Source organism: Tympanuchus pallidicinctus, unplaced genomic scaffold (genome assembly GCF_026119805.1).
Source record: "Tympanuchus pallidicinctus isolate F22 unplaced genomic scaffold, pur_lepc_1.0 scaffold6, whole genome shotgun sequence".
NCBI classification, from domain to species: Eukaryota; Metazoa; Chordata; class Aves; order Galliformes; family Phasianidae; genus Tympanuchus; species Tympanuchus pallidicinctus.
In genome coordinates, this window is record NW_026294780.1 from 9941563 (window position 1) to 9963924 (window position 22362).

A 22362-nucleotide genomic window follows, 5' to 3' on the forward strand; every position below is an offset into this window, starting at 1 on the left:
TCCCTGAAGAAATGATTTTTCATTTCTAAAAGGTAACAGTTGTTCCAAGCGATCTAGCAGATGTAGCCGAGTCTCTCTGAATGAAATATGTAGGTCAGAGCAGGAGGCATTCATTGTTTTCTTTGACGTACCTTCATGTCAGCCCTTCATTGGAGGGAAAAGCCACTTCACAGTGCTCACGGGGTGCCCTGTGGGAGTCTGATGGGGGGACCTCACAGTAACCCCCCCCCAAAGAGTTCATATGGGGGCAGCTGCAGGCAGGGATATTTTTGTGCCATAATGAGACTCTGTGACCTTTTATTTACGTGCACTGGGACATAAATCTCAAAACAAGTTCTCAAGTGTGCACAATTATCTCAACAATACATTTTTGTGTGTGTGTGCATCTCAACACCACGGCAGAGTTTGGCAAACTTGTGATCTCCAATGAAGGACTGCTCCCAGGAGAGCTGGGCGAGACTGAAAGCAGGATGAGGAGAGTGGGGAAAGCGGCCATGTCAGGATGCAGGGAACTTCTCCAGGAAAAACAATAAACATGACTTTTGGCCTTTAGAGGCATCTCATGTGCCACTGCTGATCACAATTCCCTGGGGCAAATATCCTCTTTTCAACGCCAGCAAAAAATCTGGCTCAATATTAAGTATGTACTCACTCTTTTGCAGTATCTTCAAAAGAGAAAAAGTCCAAAGGATTCTCTTCTACTCCACAGTTGTGATGCTTTGACAAAACCCACCGCTGCAGTGTTTCCTTCCCAACACAGGTCAGGAAAAATCCCCCATGACATACCAGATCTCACCCTAGCAGACCCCAATTCCACCTTTCTTCACAACCACCTGCACAAGGAGCTAATAAAGAAAGGGTTTTCCCTTTTCCCGTTAGCAGCAGCAACTGCCTAAAGATGAAAAATAACTCCCAGGAGGCTGGTATAAAATGAAATCATGCCAACAAGCCCTAAATAAAGGTTGCAGCTCCAACATGTCTTCTGTTACGTTCAGGATGTGCAGTAAATGACAGCTGAATAAATCAAACCCCCGGAGTTCCATCGTAATGATCAGGTTAAAAGTGTTATTATCTCATTTCAGCTAAAAGTTCTGATTCATATTTTTTTTTTTTTGCAAAAACCTCAGAGATCTTGGATTGTATGTCAGTCATATTAGAGCTGGAAAAGGACTAGCATAACTTTCTGAAAAACAGACTTTTCTTTGGTCATAAATCAGCGCTCCTAGTTTCATTCGGCTGCCTGTCTCCCTTTCTTCCTCTTTCCCCCCCCCCCGTTTCCTCCTCCCACTCGTTAGTCTGTTCAGCACCTTCGGTGAGTCACACAGAGCTGGCTGACAAGCGAAGTCAAGTTCGACTTCACATCAAGTTCCTGCAGAGCCCTTCTGCTGCACGGTGTGCTGAGCATCATTCTGGCTCCCTCCTCCCAACCCAGCTCAGATGGACCTGCACTCCTGAGGATGAGCATTTGGGACCAAGAGTCCCCTGCACACCTGGAGACCCAAACTGTGTGCATTGATGTGAGTCAATTAGCAGAAGATTGCAGGTGAGAGAAGCTGTGATAGGTCTTGAATTATGTCAGGTTAATTTAAGCCTGAGGGATTGAAAGAATAGTCACGGTGTTGGTTACCTCTGCCTCCTGTCTCTACTCCTAGCTGAATTATATTCCCTTAAAACTTCCAAAGTGGATCTTGCCTTATCACATGGAGAGTCAGTGCAAGACACGATAGTTGGGACCCTAACAGCTTACTGTGCAACACTCCCTGAAGCAAGGACTTGGTGCTGTGTTCTACAACCCCATTTCAGCAGTCTGTAAGCACGTGCCCGGCCTTAAACAGTGATCCTTGAAAAACCCAAAACACTGTACCAAAGTATGAGGCTTATGGTAGTTATAGTACTTGTACAGAACTGTCCTGAACCAGATTTTAGTACATGATTCCATATGTTTCTGGCTTACATTTCACAATTCTTAGCAATTGTTGAGAGGCACTGCCCAATCCCTCACTGCTGCAGCTCCCAGCGCCAAACTCCATCCCCATGCCATGGATTTGCCAACTGGATGCCCTTGGGCATCCAAGTGCCTAGCCTGACCCAAAGCAGCTCCTAGGCCAACCAAGAGGTGCCTGGTGAGATCCAGGGGCTTTTTGGGCAGATGCCCAAATGGTATTGAGATCCCAATGCAGATAGTAATGAGGCAGCTTGATCTCACGATTAGTGCTCAAGCCTTAAACAAATCTTACTCAATTTTTGCAGTTGCAGAAAGGGCAGTAAGTCCTCATTTCACTTTTAGCAATGGTGTAATTTTACAACTCCTATAGAGGCAGCTTTTAACAAGGCTTAGAGAACTATTATAAATGCTTTCTTTTCCAAAGCCTGGGAAAAGTCTGATTTGTTACCAGGAAAAGGATCTTTTAAGTCTGAGATTGATTACTGCTTGCTATTTCACGTACGTGTAAGTATTAGGTCAGTTCTGAAAGATGCATAAATTACTGAAACCAAACTGTTGAGTTAATAAGAATGATATTTTCGAACTCTTATGGTTCCATTTTAAGTTCCCATGCTATTAATGCCAGTTGAATAAGTTACTGAAACTGAAATGAACCACGTTCAAGGCTAAATTATGCTAAAATAGGTCAAGCAGCAGTGAAGGCAGTTATTTTGACTAAACTAGGGTTAACAAGATGCATGTAACAAATGCCTCAGGAGAACAATCACATGTGCTTGCTGCACATGATACCACAGCAGGATACCCATAGCTTCAGGTTCGAGCTAAATGGCATCATGGTGTGCTCTTTCGGGCAAGAAAATAGTTTTACAATTGTTTGAATATGATCCCCTCATTTTATGTGATGTAACCTGACAGTTTAAAGGGTCCCATAAGCACGTTTTCACTGAAGCCTATGCAACTTCTAAATACTCAACTAGGCTGTTTTTAACATAAAGCAGAGGGAGAGCAAAGAAGTAATTAATGAAAGAGCTGATACCTTCTGAGACTCCCGGCATGACAGCATGCCCAGCTGTCTTTCCACTTGCTTCTGAATAAAGGAAGAAGTCAGGAGGCAGAAATTAGCCTAAGGTGTTAAAATCGAATATCCTTGGACTTCATGATAAACAGAGATGAAATACACGTCTAGTGTTAGTCTTCTTTGTAACAACAACAACAACAAAACTTTTCACATAATCTCTTTGATTTCTCAGCACTCAGTTCCATAAATTTCATATGAAAAAATCTGTAATGCTGGTCTTCCCTTCCCTTCCCTTCCCTTCCCTTCCCTTCCCTTCCCTTCCCTTCCCTTCCCTTCCCTTCCCTTCCCTTCCCTTCCCTTCCCTTCCCTTCCCTTCCCTTCCCTTCCCTTCCCTTCCCTTCCCTTCCCTTTTGTTCCTTTTTTCCTTTCCCTTTTTCCTTCTTCCCTTTCAAAAGCCTCTATTGTGTAGAGCTGCACTTGAGTTTTGAATACTTTTACCACATCTCCGTGTTAGGGTACAAATACCTTCCAGTGGAAAAATGAAGTAGAGGAAAACACATAGACATATTGATTGAGTCTGCTCTCACCAAGCACCTGGGCTGAATACTTATATGTATACACTCTCTGAGTAGAAAAAATTCTGCATCTAATGTACCAGATGCACATCCTTTTTCAGAAAGTTGACATGCACGCAGAATATTACATTTAGGAACATTTATGAATGTGCATTGGATTTTGCTTATCCTAGAGCACTGGATGTTTTTCTGTAAATCTATTTGATGATACTGAGTACCAAAATGTTAAAAATTTCCACTTTTTACAGCTGTGTCCATTTTTATGAGGGGCTTTGAGTTTATTAGTTATCCAACCAGAGAGACAGAATGGGAACAAACCTGTACTCTAGGAAAGTCTATTGAAGAAATTGATTATATAAAGAAAAAAAACTTTCTACTGTATACAAAAAAAAACTGATTAAATTCATTTTCTTCATGAGATTTTCTGTTGCTTTTTCACGTCTGAGCTGGTTTTAATGCAACGTAAAGAGAGTGCAAAAAATTCACTGATGAACAGCCATTCCACCTCCAGCTTCAGGTGATGAAAAACATCTTTTAAAATCCAGAAAAGCTGTTTTCCAAATGGAAATGCTGAATCAAGAAAACCAATAATGTTCTCCAAGGTTGGATTAGTTTATCAGTCCTGTTTAGGGATGATGGTAGCTAATTTTTTTTTCCATTGACACGGGATGTTCAATACTAGTGATACTGTTTTGACTTTTATTTCAGAGTAGAACATACTGAAATGCTTTTAATAGTGTAATAAACCAGTAATAAACCAGATTATGAGTCAAAATAACTTACTTCAACTTGCGTTGAAATTTTAAGCTTGCCCTCACCCAAGGTGATATATCTAACTAGAGTAGGTTGTTAAATTTGTAAGACAGTACCTTGTATTATTGTTCTGTGCAGTGTCTGATGCACGGACTCAGATGTGAACGATCCAAATCATTTATTACAAGTTCTCACATCACTTATATACCTTCACAAGTTTTCTTTTTCTAGCTTTCCCATCCACCCCTACAACTTTCCCATCCACCTTTACATGTCAACAGAGCATTCTACAAAAACTCTTCACCCATTCACGCAGGCGCTTGTCCAATAGAGCCGTGAGACCTTCCTCCTTCTTTTAGAGGTGTCCTTGGTTCTCATGCTATTTACCTTGCTCCACAGCTGCTGGTCTGTACAGTTTTTGTTGTATTCCCACAGTCCTGCACAAAAAAAAAAAAGAAGTAGGAGATTCCTTTTTATTTCTGAGAGTTTTGAGATATGTTGACTTTTTGGCATTTCTGACTTTCCAACAAGAGGGGAACCATAGGTTTTGGACACTGGAAATTAGTGTCACTGCTTGTGAAAACTTTGTTTAATTTTATTGTTGAATTTGGTTCAGAATGGGAGTTTTAATACTGCCTTCATATTTCAGTCACAGGGTCTAGCAAAAGACCTTCTACCTTCTGTTTAGAAGCTATTTCAGTCTGCCTTTGATAATCCAAATTGGATTCACCTACCTGGAGACAAAATTTCCTTTACCATAAATGAAATGTGCAAATTAGCTATGATAATTAGACTTGACCCAGTTACTGGGTTTGGGATCATCCTTCTATCTTGCCTGGAGCTGAATGTCCCTACAGAAAGCAAATCTCTCTGTTAAGACAGAGTTAAAAACCTTTCATCAGGGACACAAAAGAAAATGTAACCAAAGCACTATTCCATCAGCTGGCGTTGTCTGTTACTTTTTTTCTGCACAATGAATTATTGATCATGAGTGATTTAGAGTTCTCTTGGTTATTTACATGACACCTCTTCCTCTCCCCTCCTGCCACGTACACACTTTAGTACAGCAAGAACATTTATTACAAATAGTGATGTCAGATCCTTAAACTTTTGTAGTAAGTAACAGCCAGGTATCAAATCGCTCACCTAATCCTTCCTCATCCATCTTAAAACTTCAGTGAGTTGCAGGGTATCAATGGCTGAGTATTCCACCTTTGCTTAGAGATAAGCCCCATGTACACAGCAGCATAATAATGCCTGATGGGAAACGTGCGCCCAAGAAAACTCCCATAGCAAGATTGTATTGTACTAAGAAATTCTGTTTGTTGCCTGGCTGGCTTCAGAGACGTTATTTATCCCTTTCGAGCTTCCAAGTTAAAATGCAGGGGCTTATCTGCTGGGAGTGTAATCTTGTACAAAACCAGAGAGACATTTAGATTCTGTTGAACTCCCTGAGAGTTACCATCATGTTCCTAGCACAGACTTTGGGATTAGCTGGCATCTGCTCCCTGGACTTGCATTTTTGCAGGGTTTCCGGTGAACAGAAGAAAGAAATAAAATGTTCTCGTGCTACAAAAGAAATGCGGGGATTTTTTTTTGTTTTCTTTTTATTTTTTTTGTTTGTTTGTTTGTTTTTAAAGAAAGAATGAATAAGGAATAAAATACAGTTTCTTTTGGTGCCTCATTCTCTAGAAGCTGTGGCAAAATATAGGATTCTGTCCAAAGCTACAGTATTCACGGCCTTTGGTATAAAGCGCAGGTTCAAGACATTCTTCTGATTAAAAATAAATATCAGTAAAACTCCTAGTCATTTCACAGCTTCCAGAGGCAAAAATGTGCTTTTGCCAACAGAGTTTGTACCAGATCTGTGATCAGAACAAAAAAAGCACTTCTTCCAGGTAAAAAGCTGTGGCTATGGTGTGAGATTTTGTCAGCACACGGATGTACCCATTCTGGCAAACCCTCTCTGGTGTTAACTAGACCTGACTCCAGAACGGCCAAACACAAGCATTTACCCGCCTATACTACTTCATGTGTAGAGGGAGAAAGTACATTGACTCATCTGAATTAGGATTGTATTGAATAAAATGATTAGCCTGAAAGAAGGAAAACAAGCACATGATGAAGAAGCTCTTCCAGATTGGGATGGGTGCTGGGAAGCTGAGATAACCTGTTTTGTTCAGCCCCATCTTAAGCCAGGTTCTTTGCACTGGCACACTCCCAGAAGTATCAATTCAAGCTAGAAATCTCTTTTGAGGCTGTTGAAGTAAGGAAGCCTCTCCACATTTTTTCATTTATGATTTATGAGGGCAGAAGAGCCTTTGCACAAAATTAAAGGCTGAATGAGAGAATCTGGAAAGAGGCAGGACCAATGAACTAAGTTTATGATTAAGTGCCAGAAATCTCCTGAAGGTTGATCCACCTTCTGTTTTAACTTACTCTTTGGCCTTGGGCAAATTTTTTGCCTTACAAACATTTCTTTTATCTGCTGATAAAGTTTGCAACACTGAATATACCAGGGAACGAGGACACATCCATTTCTGTATGTAAACTATTTTGAAAACCATGACCACTTTTTATATCAATTATGCAAGTACTTCAGTTCTTTATATGGTAACTGAAGAGTCATAGGCTTGTAGTAACTATCCCAGTCATAGTGCCACACTGTAATAAATTTGACTGGGATAGCAGCTTGGAGCTACTTTTCAGTTACCCGAAGTCTTCACAATCAAATGAAAATGCCACAAAATCTGATTCATTTACCAGCTGGAAATATTAATGTAGGAATAGTGATGTTCTTTGCCATTAAATCAGACTGGAGTTTGTCTGTAGGGTCTGAAAAATCTGTGGTCACTGCTTCCATTCCTGGTTTTTGGAAGCTGGAAAAATTGAGATTAATTAACTATGCTTTTTCCTTGAAAAAATATCTCTGGGTTTCTTCTTTTGAGGAGATATTCTTGGAAGTAAACTAAATGGAGATATGTGTTTTATTCCATGAGAAATCAGACTGCAAGCCACACATGAGGTTGGCAACTCAGCGCTTTTAACACCAGTATTCATTCCCCCAGTTGATATGAATATAGAATCATAGAATCAATCATAGAATGGCTGAGGTTGAAATGGGCTTTAAAGATCATTGAGTTTCAATCTCCTGCCATGGGCAGAGCTGCCACCCACTAGAGCTGCGCAGGGCTCCATCCAAACTAGCCAACATCCTGTATCTCAGAAAGGTATTTCCCTGGGACAGACTGGGTACTTGGTTCCCAGGAGAAAAAATTCAGGTGAAATATTAATCTGTGCCTTACTGAGCCATTCCTCCTGCATATTAGCACACAGTGGGATCATCCTGCAGCCCCTTTTGACCCATTCCAACAGGAGGCTCTATAGTAGCTTCCCCCACTGCTTGTGGGACTCTTGAGGTGAAGCACTGCTCTGCTGACTGTCCAGGAATGACAGATAAGTGAGATGCGCTTAAAGCTAAGAGAAGAAAGGCAAGAGGCAAAAGATCATCTACCTTCTTTTTCATTCAAAATGTAATTTAAAAAACACCTTATAGAAGCATCCAACAGTCCTTAAAAAAAGAAAACATCCGAAAGAACCTTCTTTACTTTTGAACTCCAATTACTGGCAGGAGGAAAATAATAAATTACGTAATCTATATTCTACTATTTAACAGGTACTAAGTATAGTGTAGTTACTCAGAACAATACAAAACATAATAATATGAGAAGCAGTGCCGAAGAGAATTCTGCCGTTGTAGATAGAGGCATTTTTAGCATTATGTTCCTCAGGAAGAACATCAAATATTTTTCTGAGTGACCTAATTTTCTTTGCCTGATCAAATGTGCCAGATGCTTCCTTATTCAGAATTGCCACTCTAAGTGAAAAACTGTTTTCTGGCAACCACTTGAAATCTCGTCTTCAGTTTTCTGTTAGGGATTATTATACAATCATTGCCCGGGCAGACTGGAAGCATATGGTAACTGGGCTGACATTATCTCTGCTATTTCAAAGTTCCCTAAGGATGTGTGGGCACAGCTACAGTCTCAGGTATAAGCCAGCCTCCCCAGTGCATTCAAAATGTCACCCAAACTCAGCAGTGACCACACAAGCTGCGGACAAAGAGCTCAGCAGCCTGCTTTCCATCTCCCTCGCAGGGATGGGTAGCTTTTCCCTTTTGTAGATATGCCCATGACTCAACCAGGAGAAATGCTAACGGTGGCACAGTGTCATTTACTGTGCAGGTCCCAGGTACAATTGCAACCCTTTGTGACATTGGTAAAGCTGGAGAGGCTGTGTTTTAGTTATAGCCACCCACGTCTTATCTCCTACACTTAATTCAGGCTGTACAAACTTGTCTGTCTTGGGGGACTGTGACAATCACAACAATTGATTTAGCCTTTCCCACTGTTCCTGTTGCAGGCACCAGGGAGTCAATATCTGTGGGCATCAAGAGTCAAAAGGCTGCAAGCAAGCCATGTGCATCCTAATGTCTTTTTTTGCATCCTCCTGACAACCAAGTTAGCTGTGGTGGTTTCCAGGTGCTGTGGACCTTCTCAGCACCTCTGGCCCTTAGAGGGAGCATCTGCATTGCTAAATAAGAAAGACATGGCCTGAGCTCAGGCACTGAACCCTTTAGAGTAAATGTTCAACAAATACCATCAGCTTGTTGATGACCAACTGGAAGACTCCATTAATTTGTGAATGAACTTCGTGCTCATACACAAAAAGATGACAATTTTGATTTTATATTTACTGTCATCACTTATTTTGTGCTACCTTTCCTCTGGTGGCCCAAGACTCCCACTGCTCAAGAGGTGGTCACTAACGTTATGTGTCTCTTCCAACCAAGAGAGGATCAAGAGCAATGAGCAGTCGCTTATAAGAGCTCCCAGAAGGGCAAAATTTGGTGCTCTCTTATTCATACTAATTTGGGAAGTATATCTTATGCATACAAGTGTTACGAGGAGCAGCTAAGAGAACAGGGATTGTTCAATCTGCAGGAGGTTCAGCTGAGACCTTATCTCTCTATATAACGACCTGAAATGAGGTTGTGATGAGGTGGGGGTTTGAATTTTCCTCCAGCTGTATCAGCTCAGCACCAGGCCATGGAGCAAGCTAACAGACAATCAGCATCTGTAGTTAGGACACTCAAAAACTCCCAATGTTTGGCTACACACATCTCAGAGTAGTTTACATACAGGTGTAGCTTTAAGGCAGCATAGGCAAATGACTAGACATGTGGATGCTCTATAAACACTTAAGTCTCTAAACCTAATTTATTTTTGTGTATCTAAGTTGATTACAAATTGATTAAAAATAAAAGAAAATGAGTTGCTTTTAAATTGTAGTATCTACATAGCCAATATATTCTCTTAGAAAATCAGTAGAAGGTTCTACATTAAGAAAGCCATCATCAAAATGGAAATCAGGCTTCCAAGCTATTTAAATTTTAGTTTCTTTAACTTATTCTGAAGATAAACTATTACTAGTACTGACTGTCTCAACAAAAACAAGTGGATCAAAATCCAATCTCATTTTGCAAATTCTATGCACAAATACAATTCAACATACTTTTTTTTTCTGTTTCCTTTTCAGATTTAAATTAGCACCTATATACAGCTCAAGGAGCCCTGCAGAATTTTAAACAGGCAGTACTGAAATAAATAAATAAATCTGGGAGATAATGCATTCTACAATATTCACAGCTGAGATTGCTCATTTTCTTCTAGACAGTCTGTAATTTTACTGTAACTTAATCATGACCTACACTGTAGTATGATTTTTTAACACATCACTACAGGCAAGTTGTCCTATTCACACCCCAAATGGAAATTCATACTAAAATATCAACAACTTGGAAGACAGATGCCAGCTCAGTCATACCTGTAGCATCGCCAGGATCTGTGAGACAGACAAAGAAGATACGGGAACAGATTTATAATCTAAGAAGTATGAGCAGTGCTGGTTTTAACTAACTCTACCCCGGGACAGAAACCCTCGAAGTGAAATGATTTTATTGCCTAGAAGCATACTAAAGAAATCATATCAATAGCTTCCCCCAGTCTATCAGGTATAATAGGAAAACTAATCCCAACTGTGAATTTACCATTCTGCTTTCCAAATTGCTTGCTGGTGAAGGTAACTGGTTTCCACTCCTCCCTTCAAAGCTGTCACCTGTTCCTGCTACCTTGGAGTGCTGCTCAGAGCCGAGCAAGCAAACGAAAAGAACCAAATGTCCCTACTAAATGTTGCTCCAGAACTTTCACAAAGTCAATTTCTTTCAAATTATCCATCATTAAAAACGACTGTCAGGGGTTATCCTGATTAGCAGCTGTGCTGCAGAAGGTCTGTGCAACCCCAGCCCACTCCCAGCTGCCTGTTTCCCAAGATAACATTATCTTCTTGGATGCCTTTGCCAGAGTTTCTGTAATTATTAGTGATTTGCAGTGCTGTTCTCCACCCAGTGTTTATCTGAGCAGAAGAAGGCAGGGAAGTCTTGCAAGACTTCTTCCCTTCTCGGATCGTTTACTTGGCCAAATTCAAATCCCTCTTCAAGTAGCTTGGTGTGATTTTTTTTACATTTGTATGTAGGATGTAATTTTACTGCTCCTCAGTCCTGTACTCTTAGAAAGCTCACATCATTGTTCCGACAAGCTTTCTTCCATGTGTGTTAGACCTTCCTGTAAAATCATAGAATCATACAACCATAGAATCATTTGAGTTAGAAAGGGCCCTAAAAATCATGCAGTCCAACTCCCCTGCTACAAGCAGGGACACCTACAGCTTGATCAAGTTGCTCAGAGCCCTGTCCAACCTTAGATATGCCCAGGAAAGGGACAGCTGCCACCTCTCTGGGCAACCTGAGTGCCTTATCACCCTCACTGGAAAATACTTCTTACATGCAGCCTGAATCTCCCCTCTTACACTTTGAAACCATTTCTCCCTGTTGTCTCACATCAGAGCCTGCTATGCAGTCTGTCTCCTTTGTTAAAGCCCCCCTTTCGATACTGAAAGGCAGCTTGTGTCTAAATCCAGTGTCTTCTTTTTGCTCTGCGCGCTGCCCTGTGTTCCAGCCTTGCTGCCTGCTCACTCCAGCTTCCCTATCAGCAGTGAATCCTCTGTCATCAATAATCCACTACTTTAACTGGCTTAGAGTTTCCTTCCCTCTCTCTCTGTCCCAGTCAAATGCCAGATTAGAGCCAGCAGAAGCCCGCTGCTATCCCTGTTGTATGCATTAATCTTCTTACAAGTATGGTCTGTTCTGTATTTAACCTCTCTGTGCCGCACAGCCAGGTGATACCGAGAGCTCAAGCAAAGTTATTTTCCTTTGCATGTTAATGAGTAAAGAACCCATTAGTAGCACATGATTGTAATTTTATATAATAGATTTAGCTGAAATTGCTCAAGCCACTAATTGCAGACTACCAGTCAGACTCTTCTCCCAGCAAACTTTGATGCTCTAAGGATTTGAATGTCTTGTTCAGTACTGTGAAGCCAAAAGCCATCAGGTGAGTGATTCCTTTGAAATCAATGGGTCATATGGCTCAGCCAGAGCAGAAACATTTGACTCCGTGTCTGTGCTGCAGAGTGCTAGGCAGCTGCCTTAGGAAGCAAGATCCATCTTTGATTTTGGATTTTCTTCCCCACGTGAATTACGGCATATCTGGGGATGTGAGTAAGAGAGCAAGACCGGAGACCAGGAGCCCTGTCTTCTGTTCCTGGCGCAGCCCCAGTTCACTGTGTGACTGTGCGCAAATCGCTTAAGCTGTCTCTGGGATAATAATCGACACAGCAATTCTAGGAGGCTTAATTTTTAAAGTGTCAACTCATATATTTTCACCGATGTGCCTCGGGAGATGTCCTCTTCTCCACTGGAAGCAGGAGCAGGGCTGCAGTACTGACAGCAAGATTTGCAACCCTTGACCCGTTCTCCTCCAGTCTGCTGTAACTACTTCATACAAAATGTTCAATGATAATAGTAATGCCAGAAATGCTGTCCCGGAGCTCTGAAAGCCTCTTATCATCTTCAATTCCTAAAGCAGAGTGTACAGAATCCCGTGCTCTGGTTTTCTTTTTGCTACTTTCAGCATTAATTCTTTTTTTGTTATACCAGCAGATACATAGTCTGCTGCAGCTGCTTTTTGGTTTTGGCCTCACTGATCGCATGGCATAGTCTTGGACAAAAAATTTGGATTTTTTTTTCCAGTGTTTTTTGTGTGCCTGAAATCCTAAAGTCGCAGAAGTGACAAGTGATGGGCTGTAGCTTTGTTGGGGTAGAGGCTGCAGTCTACATGCTCTCCTTTTGAGAAGAACTGTACACCATGCGGTTATCTTTTCATGGATCTTTCCACTGTTCTTCTTTCCACTGTCCCAAAGTGGAAGCTCAGGAATCATAATCACTCACGAATATCCAAGATTTCTACAAGGTGGATCAAATGCAACAGTAAGATATGTTTATCTCCCCTCACATGGACTGCTTTTTCTCCCAGTCATGGTGACATCTGATCCCTGTGGCAATTAGACTAAAACAATTAATTTCATGGGTAAAGAGCATTTGGAAAGTATTTGTTACGTTTCTCTTACTGCAGTTTAGCAGCTAGAGGCAAACAAGGGCAGTGAGAGCTCAGCTCTGCTGTTCAGGACCAGTGAGCAAAGGAGCACCCTTTGCAAGTTGCCCTTCTGGGCATCTGAAGCGGGGCAGACATCAACAAAGTCAATGAAAAAGCAGTCGTTCAGACTCCGTCAGGGTATGAGTCAGATCTCTGGCTTCGGCTGCAAAGATTTTTATTTATGTAGTTTGCTACATCACAATATGGTGTCTCAAAATGTCTGCCACCACTCACTTTTAAAGCGTACATATAGCACATACAGTCTTGTCACAGCTGACACCTTTTTTTGATTTCGCTACACGAGAGTACTCTGTTGCTGATGAATCAAGCTGTTTTCAAGATTGGTTTACTTCTGCGTATTTTGGGGGAGGGAAGCTAAGGAAAAAAATACAGCTATTTTTCAAATAACTATTTCCATCTCTATCTTTTGAGCAATTCTTCTATCAGAGGCTTTTTTAACAGTCGTAAACACAGTGAAGCATCAATTCTTCTGAAGTCTGATGAAGAAAAAGATTTTACAGCTAGAAGCCTTGGCTCAGGAAACCACCTTTCTTTAGGACAACACTTAGCATGGACCACCAGGTCCCAGCTCTGGGGAAGAAAAATGCAATGATGCAGTGGTTTGTCAGCCATAACTAGAAAGAACACCAAGGGGTCACTAATGCCATCTCCCTACCCCATGACAGTCCTGGTGACATCTCTGTCACTCCTGCTAGAAAAGTGTTGAGCCCTTTTCTCTAGAGTCCAATACATTCATCTGCCAGGGACATGCCCATGGAAGCATTTCATCCCCCTTCTTTGCAGAACCTCTCTGCAAAGGCATCAGCTCTAGCTGTACAAAGAATTACAGTTTCAGTCTTTACAAAAAGGGAAGGAAAAACACTGCAGGTCATCAGCACGCTAAATAATTTAGGCGTGCTTTCCTCTCTTGTTGCACAGCACTGCTGCTAGCAGTGGTGAGCGCAACGTGCGTGCTGCAAAGAGAGAAAGGGCACGCTGGGCCAAATTCTGCCCTCAGAGGCATACGTACAATTTCCAGTGACATCAGTGGGAATCGTGTGTGTGGATTGAGGGCACAATCTGGCCCTTTATTTTCAGCTGCTGTATTATGATCATGACATGCTAATTTCTAATTCCTTTAGCAAAAATAACACAGGAAGGCTTAAATATTCATGTTGCCAAATGTCAGAAACACCTCTGCGGTATTCTTGAGCAAATTCATGAATACAGATTTTAGGAATGATGGCCATGCTCATTATTAGAACCTGACATCCTCAATCAATTAAAACCCTCCTTATCTTCACTGGGTTTTTGCCAAGCTAAGAACTGAATAAGGGCTGTGGGATTTAGCTCCATGCTGGCTGCTTTGGACATCAGTCTCCTGACAATCATGGTCACAACTTTTCATTCACAGGGATGAGTGTAAAGGCACAGATGTCATTATGGAATGCTAAATATTGAAGTCTATCTCTTCAAAAACCATAAACAGAAGTCAACCAATTGTAAACTGATATGAAAAGTGCAGGTAGAATCATAGAATCATTAAGGTTGGAAAAGACCTCACAGATCCCCTAGTCCAATCATCAGCCCACCCCCACCATGCCCACTGACCACGTCCCTCAGCGCCACATCCACATGGGTCTTGACCACCTCCAAGGATGGTGACTCCACCACCCCTATGGGCAACCAGTTCCAATGCTTCATCACTCTTTCTGAGAAGAAATATATCCTAATAGAGGTAGAGAATTGTTGAAGGAAGGAAAAAGAGAGAGAGCTTAGCTCCTCACCAACCCCCAGCAGCACTTTCTCAGCTACTTGAGGAGAGAATCACAGAGAGAATGGAGGTGCTGGAATTAATGGCAAGGGTAGAAATTTTCCCAGCTGCCTACTTTCCCTTTGGGAAGTGTCACAGATGGGTCAGGACCCCAACGCTTCAGCACCATGCTGGCTAAATTGGAAGGTGACACAGTCACACAGCAAGCATGTGCTGCAAAGTACCATGGAATGTAGTACAGCAAGCCGGATTAAACACAGAAGAGAAGGGGCAATAAACAAGAAAGGTCAGGAGGTGAAAAAAAGGAATAAATGGCAGCAGGACCTTGCTTTTGGTTATTGCTCTAAGCCCTATGAGCTGTGCCTGCACGCTGTCATCGTGCGCTGCCCACGTCACCCTGCTCCAGCTGTCCCTGCTTCATTCTCGCCATCTCTTTCCACACAGACAGCAAGCTGCCCGTGGCACAGCATGGCTGGGAGCCCCATGCCTGCAGCGTGAACTCGTGCTGGCACCAGGAACGTGCAGCCTGTCCCTGTGTGGCGCTGGATCCTAAACTGCTCGTTATAAATAAACATGCTCCTAATAATAGCTTGCCTGACCTGACTCGCTGTAGGAAACGGCCTCATAAATGAAGAGGACAACTTTCAAGCGCAAGAGTTGTAATTTTACATGAATAAAAAATGAAAAGGGCAGCGCAGGATAGGCTGGGGGAAAATTGTATCAGGAGGACTTAGAGTTACAATCTCAGGGTGTTAACGGGCATGTCTGGTTGCCAGGTCTGATGCTGTCTCCCCCTGTAAGTTCGCTGGGGCTTGATGGATGGATGTGGAGAAATATTACTTGAATTGTCAGATAACTGTTAGTCACCCAGATTAAAAACAAATTCCATTGACATTGTGTCATACCCTGGGAGCCCAAAACACATATTGATGTTTTCATCTCATTGCAGGGAGGAGGGAGGTGGGAGTGGGTAAAGTAAGAAATCAAAATCGCCCGGATAGAGCAAGCCTTTCAGCTTTGTCTGAAAAATGACACTGCAGATCAGTGCACCAAGCTGAGGGCAAGAGATAACACAATCCAGCCTATCTCTCTCACTCTCGAATGAAGGGGAGACAAAGGCAGTATTATCATTAAAAACAATACAAAACAAAACTTCTAATGCCTGTGGAGAACTATAAGCACAAGTGTAAAGAACAGATTCACTTGCTGTGAGATCCATCTCTCAAAACACCCTAATGTCAGTGGGATGGCTGGGGGCTCAGAGGAGGAAGGAAGTGATTTTTTCACCTTCCAGAGATGAAGCAGAGGGAGACAGCCCATGGAGCATGAGGCATAGGAGGCACAGGAGGGAGCTGCTCTTATCCAGCCTGGAGGAGAAATAGTTCAGAAGGAACTAAAAGCCCCCAGCATCCAGGAGTGCCATCAGCAAGATGGAGCCAGGCTCTTCAAGGCGTTACACAGCAGGAAGGTGGGAGATGGTTAACTCATGTAGAAAAAGAGAAGTTCATTTTAAAGAGAAGTTCATTTAAAGAGAAGGTTTTGCCCATGAGGACAGCCAGGCAGTGGACTTAGTTGTTCCAAAAGGCAGCGCTACCTCTGTCCTTGGAAGCTTTGAAAATCCAAATGGAAAAAGTCGTGAACAACTTGTTCTGACCTTAGGGCTAGCCATACTTTGAACAGGAGCTTGGACCTGAGATCTTCTGCAAGACATCCCTTCCGATGAGAATTTTCCCATAGTTCCTATGATAAATTCACAAGCCGTTTCTGCTCAGTTGACTTCAGTGGTGACTATGCTGACTTACTTCCACAGGATATCTGGTCTTGAGTCTATAGTTAACTGTCCCAGTAAACAAAAATATTGGGATATGTTTTGCATCAATTGTTTGGTGGTTGAAAAGGTCTTGAAAGACCTCTTTGTGATATGATTCCAACAGTGATAAATCAATAAAATACAGAGTATACATCTTGTGACAATAGAGGTTTGAAAGAATCTTGTCTTTGATCAATGCCATGAACATGTAGAGAGCTGACTAGGACTTATGCAAGCTGTGACATGCTGAAAGAGAGACTGAGACTTTCTTGACACAGAATTCGGCACCCAAAGTTGTAAGTGAATGCGTATATGTGTCTGTGAGGTACATATCCATGTGTCATCTACATCGATTTGGGTAACATGCACATGAATGTACATCTTACACAACTTATAAACTATGTTATACCACCATTACTGCCTTTGCAAACTCAAGCAGTCCAAAATTAGATAATTCCTGGTTACTCTCAGTGTGTCTCCCTTAAAAGCGATATGACAAAGTTGTATACTAAAAAGTCAACAGGCTATATCAAACATGATATAGTGTTATATATGATTGCATACCTTTCCTTTTTTTCTTATTCAGTGAGCAGATCCTTTTCTGATTCAGTGAACATTTTTCAAACTCCACTTTGAAGTTTGGTGTGCAAATTTGCTTGTGATATTCTCACAGTGTCTGTAGTACAAGCAAGTTAATATTCACAGTAACCTGTGAAGTGATCACAGACATATTGCTCAGGGAGGTTACAGTGGCTGATCACATAATCACAAACATTATTGCCATATATACTTACAGAGAATCCAAATTAAGTTTCCACAGGGATCATAATTCTAGCTAACATTTGGTTGTTCGATGCTGAACCCTAGTGATATTCTTTCTCTACGGAGTGTGTTTTTTAACTGAGTAAGTTTATAAAAAAGTCAAAGAGAAAGACTGAAATTCCACCCTGGGCCATCATATTGATTACAACATGCTTCACCGCTGTGGTTTGAACTGATACCCCACACAGACACTCATCATTTGAGATGGTAAAGAAAAAGATATCAGGAGTGACCTGTCATCCAAGCCAGGTCCTTGTTCACAGATTGACCACATCGTTGGGGAAAGAATGACTTGTTATCCAGTTACCTGAAATCACATTTAACTCAGGTTAAGCTAAAAGGCAAATACAGTCACTTATTCGTAACACCCAAAACACAGTCTCACCATGTAGAAGATAGCAGCAAAAGCTTTTCTCGAGGTGGGATTGAGGTGGTTGTCTTCTGCTATCAAACCATCCGAGAGACAGCTGAGAACACAAAGGCTGGCAGATGGGTCCAAAACAGAAAAGTACGGTAGGAGTAAAATAGAATAACCTGCTAAATAATTGAGTAGTTCTAGTAAATCAGGTGGAAGAAATTTAAGAACATCTTTCATACTACCAAAGACAATCATTCTCATTTTCTGTTAGGGCACCAGGCATAGAGCAGAAGAGCCATGACATACAACTTCAGCTGCAATGTGAATCCCAACAAATTCAAAACGGTTATGTAACTCAAGTGTGTGTACTTAAAATGTCTGCCTACACCATGACAACTACTTTTTCAGGCTAACTATCTGCCTCCTTTTTGCTTTGGCTTCTGGTTGAAAGTGAATTGCAAATAACAAGGCAGGCAGTCTACCTTGCCAGATAGCCTTAGTAAGTAATAAAGAGAATAGTGCAATTCCTGCTTTCTTTTCAGAGCAAACCTGCAGCATCCCCATAAGGGCTCTGCGCTGCTCAATCTAATCAAAACACAAGAAGTTTGGCATCCATTAGAGCCTTTGAAGTCTCACAGAGACCCTAGTAAATATCATACAATAGACTTGGCAAAAGAAGTCACTCCTATACATCAGGTGCATGACACACATCTAATCTGTTTTTTACGGGAGCCAGCCTGAAATCTTCTGCTCTGTAAATGCATGTCAGTATTCTCAACAACACTGTGGAGACACTTCTGCTCAAGCAGAGTCATCACACTTAATGTGGGGGGCTCAGAGAGATCTAACGCCACGTCAGTCACCAGAGGCTTTCTTTTAGAGTCAGTGGCTACAGCCAGGCACTCCCCAAGGGCAGCAGATCTGACCTTGCATGGGGATGAGACATACGGCCCTCTGCAGGTGATGGCCTCTGTCCTTTGACTATAAAGGGAGCTTGGGTGACTAAGCCAGACTTAGATGTTTGACGTTCAGATGTGTGAGTTACAGCAGATGTATCCTGCCTAGACAGGGCATGGCTGGAGCAAAACATATAAAATATGTTGGAAGATTAATAAAGGTTAGTGCATTTCCAAATTTGGAGCTTAAAAAGCCACGGTGGTTTGTGTCTCCCTCCCCCAGTAGCAATTCATCTTGAGGTAATGCAGCTCTCTCTTTCCCATGTTTATGTATCTTGTCATTCTATATTCAGGAAGGAACACCATGGGTTTCTTCCATAGTTAGAAGAATTTATGAAAAATAAGCATATTTTTCCTAGCAGCTGAAGTAAAACAGGCTCTTTGGAAACAAAATTCCTGACAGTTTGCAAATTCACCTCCTCCTCAGGAATTTCAGGGCTCATGGTCCATTTTAGTTGGAGATTGTTTGGTCAACCAAAGAACACCACAGTATATTTGCTGTACCATGGATACAAATATTAACTGCCATATCATGCATTTTAAATGCTGACTGTAATGATAAACAAACATTTCCTGAGGGCCAAAGGAAAGGCCTTGGGAAATGACAAAATGTTCTAAGTAAAAAATGGAGGACAAATATTAATAATCTCCAAATTACTATTATTTTTCTACCTCTGGCAATATGTTATCTCGCTGTAGCTGAAGAAAGCAGTCATTTCTTTTTATTAAACTGCATGATTTTTAAATATGAGTACCATAAATCTTATTTGAAGAGTTCTCCAGAAGAAAAATGTTGAGCTGCTCCGGGGCATTTTTAAACTCTGTCATTTTTAAGCCAGACAATATCATGGTTTTGTAACAAGTCATGTGAGCCTGGTCCAGCCACGGGAAGAGCACAGTGAGCAGGGGATGTGCGGGCACCAACTGTGGGTGGCTGTAGCCAGGAGCCAGGCTCAGTGTGCAGAGATGTGATGGAGGAAGGAGCAGCAAGGCAGCCTAGGGATGGGAAGTGGTAAAACTGTGCTGCCTGCATCCCACAGCAGCTCTGTCCCCGCAACAGAAAGCATCCCCTTCAGCATCCAGCTGCACTGCCTGGCCAGCCAAGTACCTAGTCTGAGATAATAGGCGTTTGCATCCCTTCCATGCATTCTTGGATTAGCTACTGTAATGCTTGTCCCAGTAGCATTAACAATGTACACATTTGTCAGTCCCAGGAAATAGCAGCGGAGTCACAGGAAAGAAGAATTACAAGTAGTTCCAGGGCTAGAAATCTGAGTTTATAGTCACAGTCGGATGGAACAGAAGTTCTGTAACTGCCAGCCAGAGAGGTAAGCAATTCCCACAACTCAAAAATCATTAATTCAACCAAGAGTAAAGATAGCACCATCTTCTTTCATTATCCCCTAATTTAATTGTCACAGATTAAAGCCTGGCATAAATGTTGGCACAGATTCCTGTTGTCAGACTTCAAAGAGAGCTCCTGAAGTCTTCTGCCAGAATCAATGATCATCGCTATATCCTTTTCTTATGCAGCATCTGTATCTTGCCCAAAATTAATGAACATTATTTTTGCATGCTTCTGAGAGGCTGAAAAACACACTCTAGAATCACATTTCCCATGTGAGGGGAAAAAGGAACCCTTCTACATTTGTTATTCTCCTCTAACAAGGATTAGACCATGCTGTGGATACTAATGAGTGACTTGTGGTTGCCCGCCTCTCGCTTTAGTTCATTCCTCAGGAACACTGAAGACAAAATTTCTCAACAGAAATCATAACACATTCTATGGATTGAATGTCTCAGACCTGTTCTTACAACAACTAATCAAGCTGCCGAGACTGCTTGCTATGCAGACTTGCAGACCTCTCAGGTCACTGTTGCCAAGGAGTAATTTTCTTTAAAGTAGACTTGCTTGTCCATTTTACAGAAAGGGAAAACAGAAATAGTAGGTTGCAAGGAACTTGGCGTGAATGATGCACATAAATTTTACATCAATTTGCCTCCTCTATGTGCTCTTTCAATACGCACTGTAATTGCTAATTACAAAGAGAATTAGGCTCCAGAGCTGAATTAAGGTAGAAAATACCTGGAAGAATTTCTGATAGAGCTATAACTGAGGATAACCTTGCTTCTGTAAGTACGTCCATTTTTGTTCTCATGGCTATTACTACCATAATATCATTGACAAGCAGAGGTCGCAGAGATGATTTTCCTTTGTGTATATGTGTGAGCGTGTCAGTGTCAAGGAAGTGCAAGATAAATTAATATTTTGGCTCTTTACTGCCCTATTGATATTCCCCTCAGTACTACAGCAAAGTTCATGGTGCTTTGTTCCTTTTTCATCCACTACAGCTTTGTTTATGGAGTGGCACATTTACTACAGTGAAAAATCTGTTGGATGTAGGCAGAGGGTATAAACTTAAGATGTGCTTCATTAGACAAAGTGTTACATAGTTCTTTCCAAATAACTGGTTTCCTAACAGCAACTGACCAGTTAAGGCCCCATTCATTCAATTTGAAATAACCAAAAAGATCTGTTGGATGCAAGTCATTCGTTTCTCACCACCTTCTAAATGGGAGAAGCGTGATTCCTGGAAAAAGGACTTTGGATTCAACTACGGTTCGGGTTTCATTTATTCTCCCTAGCAGTGTTATCTACTTCTTTGTTTATGACTACCGAAGAACTTGCTGGCAAGTCACAGAACACTGTTAAAGTTCAGCGAACGTGTGGCTTTGTCATAAACTTGCAGAAGTGTGCCACGGAGTCAGGTCTGCTGGGGCAGAGTCCCCCTGTAAAAGGGAAGGCATCCTGGTTTCACAGTTCATGAGGAGCCCAGAACCACAAACTGCTGCAGACGCTGGGAACACTGCACGATCTAGTAAAAAGAGAAGAATATATAAACATGCATGTTTCGAAAGGGATTTAAAGAACATGTACACGATGAGAATGTCTGAGTAAAACAACCTGATAAACTATACAAGGAACAGACCTCCTCGAAGTTTAGCATATAAGATAAATAACCATGCCCTGGAATTAGAAAGAGAGTTTTCCTTTGGTAGGTCTTTCCATAGTGATCTACTGCGCGGCTGCTTATGCTTTCTTCTGAGGTTCAGCTTACCGTCAGCATGATCCTCTGTCATTTTTACATGTAAACAAGTAGTAATGTGCAGATTTCAGTTGCTCTCAATGAGAGGATTCATTAAGCTCAAGATCAATCTTCAGTTCTCACTCTTCCTCAGGTATTCATGGCACTACGCAAAACAGATGAAAATAAATGAAAAATTCATAATGATACTAAAAAGTGAACTAAAAATGCTGGACAGGATATTTAGTTACCGTTAAAAAAAAAACAAACAGATAATGACAAGGAAAGAAACAAACAGGTCCTCCTATGTGTCTTAGCTTCTAATACCCACCTAACAACATTCATACCCTACAAGTTCCACAAGTACATTCAGAGATTGCAGGAAGTCTGGGTATGATTCAGTTAGATAAAGCAGTCAGTCAAGGCCATGGGAAGCCACACATTCAATAGAATAACTCATAAAATTGCCTCTGATAATTCATATTAACTGAAAAGGATTTCTGCTGCCAGCACAAAATGACCACAATTAAAATACTAGTTTGCAAGAAAAAAAATGTAGTTTCTAAATGAAGAGGATTCTTTCAGAAAAAAAATGTAAGGGGAAAATTCAATAAAAATACAGATCTTTTTTTTTCCCAAAACCTTTCGTACTT

At 41.5% G+C, this 22362-nt stretch overlaps 1 protein-coding gene and 1 long non-coding RNA gene across 3 annotated transcripts in view; one reads left to right on the plus strand and one right to left on the minus strand.

The window, feature by feature from the left end:
• Positions 1-22362, plus strand: part of RPL31 (ribosomal protein L31) — a 662822-nt gene that overhangs the window by 506645 nt on the left and 133815 nt on the right. The gene's annotated exons all lie outside the window — the stretch shown is intronic.
• Positions 4453-7834, minus strand: LOC128071826 (uncharacterized). Its single transcript, XR_008202016.1, has 2 exons — positions 7597-7834; positions 4453-4728 (listed from the first exon to the last, which is right to left on the minus strand). It is a non-coding gene; the product is annotated as an uncharacterized LOC128071826 (long non-coding RNA).